At 44.3% G+C, this 12701-nt stretch overlaps 1 protein-coding gene across 4 annotated transcripts in view; it reads left to right on the top strand.

Annotated features, from left to right (window-relative positions):
* MESR3 (misexpression suppressor of ras 3) overlaps nucleotides 1–12701 on the top strand; it is a 187868-nt gene that overhangs the window by 140916 nt on the left and 34251 nt on the right. The window lies entirely within an intron of this gene.

Here is a 12701-nt window from a genome sequence, read left to right as displayed (position 1 = left end):
GATGAGACGCGGTTCGTGCAGTTTGCTCACAGCATCTGCCTCTCCCCGCAGCTAATACTCTGCTGGCAAACCTCTGAACTTTCTCCTGCATGCACATGATGAGTCACAATAACGTGGCTGAAAAATGTTGACCCAACCACACACTAGAAATTGAAGTGATGACGTTTCGGTCCGTCCTGGACCATTATTAAGTCGATAGTGGTTATTGACCATTATCAAGTCCACTATCGAGTTGATAGTGGCCCAGGATGGACCGAAACGTCGTCGTCTCTTCAATTTCTAGTGTGTGTGTGTGATTTGGTCAATATTTCTCTTGTATATTTGCTTGGTTAGTGAAAGGTGCAAACTGGCGCTGCATTCTCCAGAAATGGTCTAACATGCATGGCACATACGTTCTGAATGACAACCAATTAAATAACTGAAGGAGATTCATATAGTTAGCCCCATTAGTGTACGGGATACACTTTTTAAACTTTACTGACAGCAGTACCCTGTCATATCTGGACATAAAATGAGTCCATTCCACTTCTTGGTTACTCTGGACGAATATTTCCTTACATTTCTTCGACTCGCTTGTATCGTTTGTACAGGTTTTAATTTATCTTCAGATATCGCCATGCTGGACTTTTCTCATAGTGGGTTATTTATATGTGAAACTTTTGTCAGAGCGTGTGTGTACTCACCTAGTTGTACTTGCGGGGGTTGAGCTCTGGCTCTTTGGTCCCGCCTCTCGACTGTCAATCAACTGGTGTACAGATTCCTGAGCCTACTGGGCTCTTATCATATCTACATTTGAAGCTATGTATGTCTTCATCTCTTCTTCTTCTCTTATGTGTGTGGTGATGACTGTGGTGCAGGTGGGCAGTGTGTTTAGGGGAAGGTGGGTACAAGTCCCGCAGTCATCGCCCTCGCCCACTCTTTCTTCGTCTGCCCCACCTCCCCTCCACCTTCCTTCTTAGATCTTTCGCTTGCCTTAACCTTTCTGTCACCTCTACCTACCACTCCCCCCCCCCACTCTCACTACAGGAGGGGTGGAGGGATAATTGTTCCGCTAAACTTCTTTCCATCACAGCCGTTCTTTAGCTGATCTTTTGGTGTTTTAAGGTGAACAATCCTTTCTTCCTGTTATTGGTTAATCTTTCTCTTTACTCCTAGTCCCCCCCTCTCCCTCCCCCCCGGACCCTACTCCCCCCCTTCCACCTGCACTCTCCCTTGCCATCGTGTACCCCTCCCACCTGCACTCCCGTGAGTTAAGTTTCCTAGTGTGTTGGTCTTAACAGCGGCCGGCCTGTGAATGACCGATAAGTCTACATGTTGACAAGTCTACATTTATTTAAGACTGTTGTAAGCAGGTGGGCTGTCCGCCTTGCTGACACCCACACATCGTGTCAGCAAGGCGGACAGCTCACCTGCTTTCATATACCTCTCACTGTATTTCCCACTTCTATACTTCCCTTCACCTATGCCTCTCCTTCCTCTTTATAAAAAAGGATCCTGAAATATACCTCCCATTTCCCCCCCTCCCCCTGTCCCTTTTCCCTGGAGGAGCAGGTGGATGCGGTAACTGCGTGACCAGGACAAAAAGGTTATGCCGCGAGGCAGGTGAGATGTGGGGGGCTGGTGGGGGAGAGTGAGTAGGGGTATTATGATGGGGGCATCTGTGATGTAGTGGAGGTTTTGGGATTTGGGAGGGGAAGGGAGGAGGGGGGGGGAGGGAGGGTAAACAAAGTCCCAGGTGTTGTGGGGGTGTGGGTGGGGGGGTGTGCCCTCAGGTGGCCGCCAGAGAAGACTGAGAAAGGGCGAGCAGGCGGAGGGAGGGAGGACTAGCCACACCTTCAAGAGGGAAGATAAATTAAGATTCAAGCGTTTTAACTACGAGTGGGAAAGGTGGCGTTGTGGCTGGGGGGGTTAGGTGCGTTGTGAGGGGGGAGGAGGTTGGTTAATGTAATGGGGGTGGGCGTTAGTGGGGGATTATGTAGAATGTGCGAAGAGTAGGAGAGATGGGTAGGATCATCCTGGGCGTGGGTTTGAACCCTCATCACGGCCCTTGTGGATTTGTTAGAGAGATGGATGTTGGCAGGGCATATGGAAATAAGGAGAGGGATGGTTGTGTAGGCCTGTGGGGGAATATGGGTATAGGCTTATGGTTTTGAGACTGACGTAGGTGGAAGAGATTATATATATATAATATATATATATATATATATATATATATATATATATATATATAATATATTATTCTGCATATATATATATATATATATATATATATATATATATATATATATATATATAAATATAATGTGTGTGTATACAGGATGTGTGGAAGCTGGTCAGAATTGCATTTCATCTTTGTAAACGCACATTAATGACACTGTAAAAAGACACCTCGAACACTGTTTATGTTGGACAGCTGTGTATTTATGTTTTATAGGTTAGATTAACATTTCAAAGGCACTACGATCACCTTCTGTGGTTGATGGTTCAATATATCACTGAACTATATGTTTAGCAGAACTCTAACCCCGTCCATGGAGGACAGAAGAAAATGTATTTATGCTGGTTAGCATTATAAATATACTCACCTAATTGTGCTTGCGGGGGTTGAGCTCTGGCTCTTTGGTCCCGCCTCTCAATTGTCAATCACGTGATGTACAGGTTCCTGAGCCTACTGGGCTCTTATCATATCTACATTTGAAACTGTGTATGGAATCTGCCTCCACCACATCACTGCCTAATACATTCCAAATGTGTGGCCACGTCCGTGGTAGGGAAAAGAAACAAACCTATATCCACATTCCATACACATCCATTCATCAACACACGCCAGCCCATTTCTTCCCCCTTACCCACACTCCCTGCCCATAACCAGCTTCCGCCCATCACTAGACCCTATATACAGGTACCGAGGGTCCCCGGGGCCGCTGATAGGTTCTTCACCCTTCCTCCCCCTTAGGGAGCCGGTCGGCCGAGCGGACAGCACACTGGACTTATGATCCTGGGTTCGATCCCAGGCGCCGGCGAGAAACAATGGGCAGAGCTTCTTTCACCCTATGCCCCTGTTACCTAGCAGTAAAATAGGTACCTGGGTGTTAGTCAGCTGTCACGGGCTGCTTCCTGGGGGTGGAGGCCTGGTCGAGGACCGGGCCGCGGGGACACTAAAGCCTCGAAATCATCTCAAGATAACCTCAAGATAACTTCCTCCTTGTTCTGAGCCTAGTCTTGGAGGCATGCCTCTGGTCTAGCTTAGTCTTGTGGTTAACCACGTATGGACTCAGCGCTCTACGGACTCCAGACTGGCTGACATGTTGTATTGCAAGAGGCTGACACTCCTTGTTTACATATCTTAAGAAAATTTTTATGTTGGCCAACCTTTGAATGTGTAGCTGCTGATATCTAGTCCATGTGGGTTTTGGGAGACAGGTTCGGTGTGATACTTATTATAAGGTATTTGTTCGTTCTGACTACAGGAAGACTTCAGCTGCCATTTGATACCTTATGTCCGGCCTCCTGTTCTCAGCACCCAGTTTCATGACTTTACACTTTACTTGAGTAGCTCTAGTAGCCACTTGTGTGATCATTCTTTCAGTTAGTCCACGTCATCCATATTTGTCATGTTTGTAATCTAATTATTGTACCGTCAGGAAACATTGAGATTCAGTACATACAGAAATCACAATAGCGTGACGCATCAAATGAATTACCCTCGTCACGGCCCTTGTGGATTTGTTCATTGAGATTCAGTTTATTCCATTTGAGTTTAATCATGTAAATCAAGAACAGGATAGACCCAAGTATTAAACCCTATGCAACTCCTGTGCTAACATCTCGCCACTGAAGTCCCTCCCCTCATGTGACTATCTTGTATCACTTAGGTACTTTAACCCTGTCCATTGTAGCGTCTTCCTTGTCAATCCTGCCGATATTTCGTCAACTTACACGCACTAGTTTTCTGTTATATACCTTGTCGAAAATTTTCTAATAGTCCTGAAAGCACCGTCTGTTTTATCGGATCTCTGTTGCCGTGTCAGAACTCTTAACACATTTCTAAGGTGCCATTTGATATCCTTGAAGCCTTGTAGGTGTTATTAAAATGTATCTTACCAAAGATGTCCAACTAGCCTTTGTCTTATTGTCTTTTCTATAACCTTGTATTGTCTGTAAGGGATGCTGGCCTGTAGTTTAGGTCTTCCTGTCTCCCTTTTTTGCTTATTTGCACTTTATTGGCTATTTTCCAACTTTCTGGTAGTTCTCCTTTCTGGTAGTGACCACCGCGCCAATGATTGTCCAAGTACCGGTGGTCATGGTACTGTGTACGTTTAGGGATGATCCTGGACAGCATGAGTTCGAATCCTGGCCGGTCAAATAGAGTTCTTAGTGATCTATGGCTTGCGCGTCCCTGCAGGTTTCTCACATATATATATATATATATATATATATATATATATATATATATATATATATATATATATATATATATATATATATATATATATATATATAATATGTGTGTGTGTGTGTGTGTAATGATTGGCAGCATCTTCAAGTATATAATGCCACCTTACGTCTTCTGTAATAAGCTCAGTCCTCTAATGATACTTGGCTTGGCTTATTAGATTCTCAGAACCTCACCATGAGACACAGAAAGCACAATAGCGTGATGCATCAAATGAACAAATCCACAAGGGCCGTGATGAGGGTTCGAAACTACGTCTGAGAGTATCCCAGACGCTGCCGTAATCGACTAGGCCACGACATGGTCAAAAGAATTGCAAACGGGAGTTCCACTGGACTCAACGGATCCTGCAGTCTCTCCCGAGACACAAACAGGGTTTTACACAATTCCTCGAGCTTCTCAGGCGCTTCCAGTCTCCCTTGCCACTGTTGAAGTTTTTCATGATTAAGTGTCAAGATTCATTCCTACTTATAATGGAAGCAATTCTGTGATTTTAAAAGGCGTTCTCTTGCCTGTGATGCTCCTGTACGAGCTGTCATTTTTGGTGGGTTGTATTGTCATGGATCCAGCCATTTTTATCGCGCCTCTTGCATAGTCACAGAATCTATACCCTGTGATTATCATTCCCCTTGGATCTCCAGGTCTTTCTCATTGGGACCATTTATCTTCACTTTCTTTCTCTTTCCAGAGTGTGAGGGGGAAGACACGGTGTGTGGTGGGAGGGAGGGAGGCATGAGAGTGTGTGTGTTTAAGGTGAGGGGGGAGATGTTCTTGGTGACTTGCAAGCTCGCTGCGTATGGCGTTGTGGTGGGGAAAGGTTAGGGGGGGGAGGGTGGGGAAATGTTCAACAGGCGCTGCGGTGGGGCACCAGCAAAGGGATGGTGGGATGTTGACCAGACCACACTAGAAGGATCAGCACCTTATGTAAAGCCCGTCTGCATCCTCTAAAAGCACTGGCTTTTTCTGGTAAAGGTGTTGGGGTACCTATCTTGCGGATGTTATACATAAGCACTGTTCGATCCCTGATAGACTACGCAGCACCCGTATTGTCTTACACAGGCCAAGGCAGAATTCAAAAAATAGAGCTGATACAGAACGAGGCTATGAGGATTATTCTTGGATGTCAAAGAAATGCAATGATTGAAATAATGAGATTGGAATTAAATTTACAGAGTGTGTGTGATAGAGTCCGTGACATTAACACTAGAGTATCTATTCGTTTCATGCGGAGAAAAGGAGGGGATAAGCTGTTTGAGAGCGTTCAGACCTGCTTGAGTGACGTACACACTTCCAGGAAACTGAGGGAGACACGCTATACGAGAGGATTAGCTCATGACCTCAGGGAATACGACGTACTTGACTGCTGTAAACCCTCTCGAAAGTGTAATATGTCTGCTCCCTGGAAAGTACAGAAAATAGACGTCGAAATTGTACCCCTCAAGGTGAAAAAGATTCATCATGAACCGGGACAATTACGGTGTTTGTATGGAAGCATGATATCTCGGTTACCAAGAGGCAACAGTTTACATGTATATTGCGACGGGTCGGTGGCGGAGGATGGCAGGGCAGGGTGTGGTGTCCTAATAAGGGATTATACGGAGTTTGGGACTGTGGACAGGATAATTGAACTCCGGCTTAGTAATTATATATCATCCACACAAGCTGAACTGCAGGCCATTCTGGCGTGTTTGGAGGAAGTACGTCATGACGACAAAAATGTTTTTGTATTTGTCGATAGCCGAGGAGCACTGGAGTCCTTAAACAGTCGAAACCCAGTCTTCATGTCTATAGTGGAGGACTGTAAGAGAAGAATAACTGAGATACAGCTGAAAGGTTATAGTGTGAAATTCATGTGGATTCCATCTCATGTTGGAATAGTGCTCAACGAGGTGGCGGATGACTTGGCCAAACGTGCCACATCAAAACCACAAGTTGACATTGAATGTGAATTCACAATGAGACAAATAAGAAGCAAAATCAGAAATATTCAGGCACAGGCGGGAGTGGAGAGGAGAGAGATAATGTATGAGAGTAGTCAAACCATGCAACACTACATGTATGTGAGTCAAAACACCCATTTCACTTATGGTAAAAGGAGAAATGCTTGGAGTGACTCTGTGTACATGCGGCTCAGGCTTGGGTACAAATATTACTGGGAATATGGGATAGATGTTCATGGTAATGACACGAAGTGTAAACTATGTGGTATGTTAAGGTCTCACACCCTTGCCCATTATATTCTTGATTGTCCGTTGATTAGTGTATATAGAAACACTGAGATAAGGACTGTTCCTGAACAAATAGCCTGGATGTGTCACAACGGAAAGGTTGATGATATTCTTGAGAGATATAAGAATTTTGCACCAAGATTGTAATATTTTGTTGAATTATCTGCAGGTGTCTTGCAAATTGTCTATACAGTATACCTAGGTCATAAAAGTATTTGTGTGTACGTCTGATACCATACTACTTGTGAAGGAGGAAATGTATATTTTTACCTCTCAGAATGTTTGGTAATGTGTTTATTTGTGATGTGTGTCTATGTATATATTAACACGTTGTACTGAACGGGGTGAGAATAGCTTGAGCTACCTCATCCCTTTGTGTGTATTTTACCTCAATAAACTTATTTCAATTTCAATTTCAACACTAGAAGGTGAAGGGACGACGACGTTTCTGTCCGTCATGGACCATTCTCAAGTCGATTGCGGTCCGTCTAATTACCAAAAACTACCACATACTACACACGCTTCAGAAAACTTCCTGGCAATACGTTAGTAATGAATAAATATGATATATTTACTCATTACAATGTTGGTGCTGAACATACAACATGAGAAAACATAATTTTAATCCGAAAAAGTATCTTTTTATAAAGAAATTAGACGAAAATAAAAAGCTGGTGACGCCAAATCAAGTCGACGATCCAAGCTTCGGTTAGGTTAGGTTAGGTTAGGTTAGGTTAGGTTAGGTTAGGTCAGCCTAACTTAATATATCATATTTATTCATTACTAACGTATTGCCAGGAAGTTTTCTGAAGCGTGTGTAGTATGTGGTAGTTTTTGGTAATTAGACGGACCCGTCGATTGAGAATCGACTCAATCTCGGCTGGTGGGAGATCTAATGTTTGTTTCCCGCGGTTCATGAAATGATCATTACTGCCCTGTCCTGTCCTGTATTGTCCTGCCATGTTGTTATTGCCTCGGGCCGCGTCCCTACTCATGCCCTTTCCTTCCTTTCCTTTGGTTTACCAGTCGGTATACCTGTGATTTATGCACATGTATTTGAACACATTGTACTGAACGGTGTGAGAATATTTTGAGCTACATCATCCCCTTGTGTGTGTATGTGTATACCTCAGTACACTTATTTAAATTTCAGTTTCACCTTGTAAGCATCCTGTTCAGTATTACTCGTGAGAGTGCCCGTCGCAGGGGGCCTGAATGGTATTCTTTCTGCGTCCATCCGTAGGGCTGAGATCTTCAAGAAACCCACTTGTATGACTTGATGAGCTTTTATTTTGTTTAGAACAGGATAAATGGAAGCAAAATACACACGGTGATGATGGTGGAAGCCAAAACCGTCAGTAGTTTCAAGGCGTTATCCGACAAAGAATACTGGGAAGACGGGACACCACGAGCGTAGCTCTCATCCTGTAACTACATGTAGGTAATTACACACACACACACACACACACACACACACACACACACACACACACACACACACACACACACACACACACATATATACATACACAACACACATACAAATGGGCAGTTTCTTTCACCTGATGTTTACCTAGGAGTAAATAGGTACCTGGAAGTTTGACACGTGCATCTTTGGGAGATGTGTGTGTGTGTGTGTGTGTGTTAGAGAGAAATACACGTAGTAGATATGATAAGGGGAAAATAGGTCGGGAGGCAGTACATTAAACAACCAACGGTTAGAAAGGTGGGGTCCAAGAGCTAACAGCTCGATCCTGCAGGCACACATAGTAGATATACAAGCATGGCTTATTGCCCAAGTATGAATACACAGCTTGGTGCACAAGCACAGTCCATGTGGTGCACATGAATCATTCAAGGGGCGTGAATGAGTCAGGAACCCACTTAGAAATTTCTGGCGTTCACCTGCCTTGAATGGAGGAGCGGCCACCTGGCCACGCTGGGGATTACACCGCACTAAGCTCCTAATTGGGGGATTAAACGAGCTGTGACCACAAGGTCCCTGGTGGTAGTCACACTCGCTCTGTATTACCAAGCATGATTGATCAACCTGTTATGCTCCTCTGGTTGTCTTGTTCACATGTTGCCAGCGAGGCTACAACCAGGCTGATCCCAGTCGCATTAAGCTGTAGAAATTATATATTTTGCTTCGATAATTTTATATTATAGGTAAAGTGTATAGGTATACTTGTATTTACATCCTTGTATTTACAGTTTGTTTACAAGGAACAAATTTTCCAGCCCATGCTCTGAAGATGACAGCACTTACAGCGCCTATTTGGTTGACCGTTCAATAATACTGTTGCAGCCGACAACGTTCACATTCTTTATTACAGTATTTTGTTGAGGGCACAAAAATGTTAACTTTCTTAAGTCTAATATAACACACACACACATATATATATCCGAAATTAGGCCTAAGATACTAAGTATATTATGCCAAAGATTTGTTATTTAGGCCCCGAACAAGTGTTAGTTAAGTACGTTTCCATAATTTGAGTATGTTATGTAGCCTAATCCAATAACAGAAAACGTAAACTTTCTTTGGGTCCAACAGTTGACTTATTATTATTATTAACATCTTTATTGACAAAATTAATTACAATTTTGCCTAATCTGAGAATTTTGATAGTCTTATTAAAGTGAGGATAATGCTACTATTCACTGTCACGCAGGACAGAGGATCATACATAAGACAATAGGTCTAAACTGTAGGCTGAAGCACATATATATCATGATTACAATCAATGTTTTAATGTATATATATGTGAAAACAACTTTCTATTGTGCACTGCGCGGGTCGGTCGCTGGGGTGAGGTTATCTTATGTTTGGGCATTTTAGTTCACCATTTTCTGTCCGCTGTGGCAACTGGAGCCGACGGGGGTGATTAATGACATATCAGTTTAGCAACGTTAAGTGGAACAGTATATGTATTCAGAGCCGTTGTTTGGCACTGCAGAGAAGCTGAAGGACAGTTTGGGATCCATTATGTTCTGTGTTCAAATCAACCCACAGACTGAAAGCCTACTGTTGTGCGGTGTTGGCCGGCCTGTGAGCAACACCCGCTGTAATGTGTGGCAAATACGTCGATGCTTGCGCCCTCTATAAGGAATATTATAAAATATTGTTCAGGAACGTGATACCTGCTTGATGGGGGTTCTGGGAGTTGTTCTACTCCCCAAGCCCGGCCCGAGGCCAGGCTTGACTTGTGAGAGTTTGGTCCACTAGCCTGTTGTTTGGAGCGGCCCTCAGGCCCACATACCCACCGCAGCCCGGTTGGTCCGGCACTCCTTGGAGGAAACTAGTTTCCTCTTGAAGATGTCCTCTCCATCTTGAAGATGAAGACCAGTTGACTTGGCAGACCTCTTGGAGTGCAGGACTCGAAGAGGTAATTATGTCCACTTTTTCTTCTTCTATATGACATATTTTCATAATTTCTGAAGCAGAAATTATTAGTGAAGACTCGTGAAGGAATGTAATCTTCTTGGTACATAACATATTTTTTCAATATGGCATCTAACCCTTTGGGCTGGACGGTAGAGCGACGGTGCTGCACCTTGCAGGTCGGTGTTCAATCCCCGAAGTGGTTGGGTACCATTCCTCCGACTTATCCCAAATCATTATCATCATCATCCCTTCCAAGTGTCATATAGTCGTATGATTGACTCCGACTTAACGCTTTCTCCTGATAATTACTTTACCTTACCTTCTCCAAATGACTGCGAGCTTCGGGATCTTGACAGTCGGGACCTGAAGTGCTTGACACACACACTTGCTGTCTCTCCCCGTATTCATAAATGAACTTGAAAACAATAGTTCACACCAGATTCTTCCCTCTCTTTGCAGCAGTGGAGTTGAATCATCCAGCTTATATGGTGTATTTTCTGATATCGCTTATTTGTAAGCATTTAAATCTTTTTAGATAATGTTTAATTTTTTTTAATTTTTGCTAATTAATTTGACATTGATTAATTTGACTAGTGTGTAATTGTCATGGTAATGTGACTGTCAACCTTCACTCCGTGTGTTGATGGTACCATATTGCACTCCTCCTTTCTTCAGTGTGGGTCTTTTAATGCCATTACTTTTGAGGAAACCCTGTTTCTTTCAGTATCTTCTATGTATAGAATATTTGATACCTCTAGTCTCTTTCCAGAGAGTACATTTCGAGAGCTTGGAGACGATCCCAATAATTTAGGTGATATTTAAATTTTTAAATTTTGCCCCGAGGGGCGAGTTTATTGGGCAGCGCCACTCATCTTGTGAGTGGACATACCGCCATAGCAGAATGTACAACACTCCCCAATAGGAAGAAAACCCGCTGGGTTGTTCATCCTGTCACTTGCACCGTGATATATCGTGTCTAAGTGTGCCGAATATATTGTCTGTATTCCCTCTATTTCACCCATCTCCTGCTCTGAAAGGGAAAGCGAGTACCGAGCAGTGCTCAAGACGGGACAGCACCAGTCATTTAAATAGTATTAGCACTGTTGTGCGAGTCCTGGATTTGAACGTTCCAAAAATCCATTCTTTCATTTTCCTGGCTGACGCTATATTAGCTTGGTTATGGTCACCAAATATCCAGTTGTCAGACATTATAATTCCCAGATTTGTTACACGTTTTCCATCTATGAGTAGGTCAGATTGTGTCCTGTATCTTGCATTTCTTTCAAGTTGCTCGTTTCCGCTATACCTAAGTACATGAAATATATCACTATTAAACATCACGTTATTTTCCGTTGCCCAATCAAAGACTTTATTAATGTCGGCTTGTAATTTTCAGTGTTTTCTACAGAGGAAATTTTCATGCTGATTTTTGTATCATCTGCAAAGGATAACACGAAACTGATTATTTTTGTCTTTATCTGATAGAAGAATGAGAAAGAGCAGTGGTGCAAGAACGGTGTATTAGGGTGGTTGTCAGGGGGTGAAGGGACCATAGGCTGTCAGGGGGTGAAGGGACCATAGGCTGTCAGGGGCGGAGGACCATAGGCTGTCAGGGGCGGAGGACCATAGGCTGTCAGGGGTGGAGGGACCTTCGTCAGCGTGTCAACCTTGGCAGTCCACCTCGCTTGGGACACAGTTGTTTACACCAAGTCAGCTGTTCTCCTCGTGACTATTGTGTTGTGCTGGGATGCACGAGCGCTCTTGTTTACACATTCTGGCGACGACATGCAGGCGTTGATATGTTCCCGACACACTCACCCGGCTCCCCCACCCTCGCCGGGTTGCTCACCACACAACCGAAACCCGTTTGTTAGTTGTAGAAAAAATGTTGTAGGTTGGCTAAATTACGCAGTAGAAGGAACCCATCTGTTGTGTGTGTATTTCTGGGTGACAGCCCATAGTCTCGTGAACCGAGTTCTCGCCTAGTTTAATTTCTCATTAAACATCCTGTAGGAAATCCCTCGTTCTCGACTATTTCCTCTTTTGGAAATCTGGTTTTCTATTTGCCTGTGTGTTTTGCTGTCAGCAAGAAGTGAATTCTAGCTCTTAGGCCTAGCTTCTTTGCAGTCAGGTTCGCCTGCCTACCTTCTTTCCTGCCTGCGTGGGGGGCAGTGACACAGGGTCCTCACCCGTCGACTCTACTGTCCCTTGTACCCCCTGCATCAGGCCGGCCACCCGCTCAACGCCTCCAATGAATGGACACCACCAAGAATGCAGCTGCCACAACTTTCTTAGAGAAGCGAGCCTTATTAGTGCGTGGAGTGCCGGCCCTGCCCAACCTGGGCAACACACACTTTCCACGTTGTGTGCGCGTGTATACCAAGGGTGAGCGTGGCCGCGGGCGGGCTGGCTCTGCCTTCCTGGCGAAGGACTAAGTTAACATTCGCGGGCGGTGTGCCAGTACGAGGTGCAGCGTGTTGGTGTTGAGCAAGTGGTGCTGGGAGCGGTGTGGTGGTTCCTGCGGGCTCCTGCCACGAGGGAAGTGTCAGTTTTGTCCTGCAGCAACAAGTCGTCTCCCTCTGCCTCATCCTCGGGGCTCCGCGTGTTGGGCCTCCCGCAATATGAAAGC

The sequence above is a fragment of the Procambarus clarkii genome, chromosome 51 (assembly GCF_040958095.1).
Source record: "Procambarus clarkii isolate CNS0578487 chromosome 51, FALCON_Pclarkii_2.0, whole genome shotgun sequence".
Classification (NCBI taxonomy): Eukaryota; Metazoa; Arthropoda; class Malacostraca; order Decapoda; family Cambaridae; genus Procambarus; species Procambarus clarkii.
The sequence above is the reverse complement of the archived record's forward strand: the minus strand, read 5'-3'. Positions and strand labels throughout refer to the sequence as shown.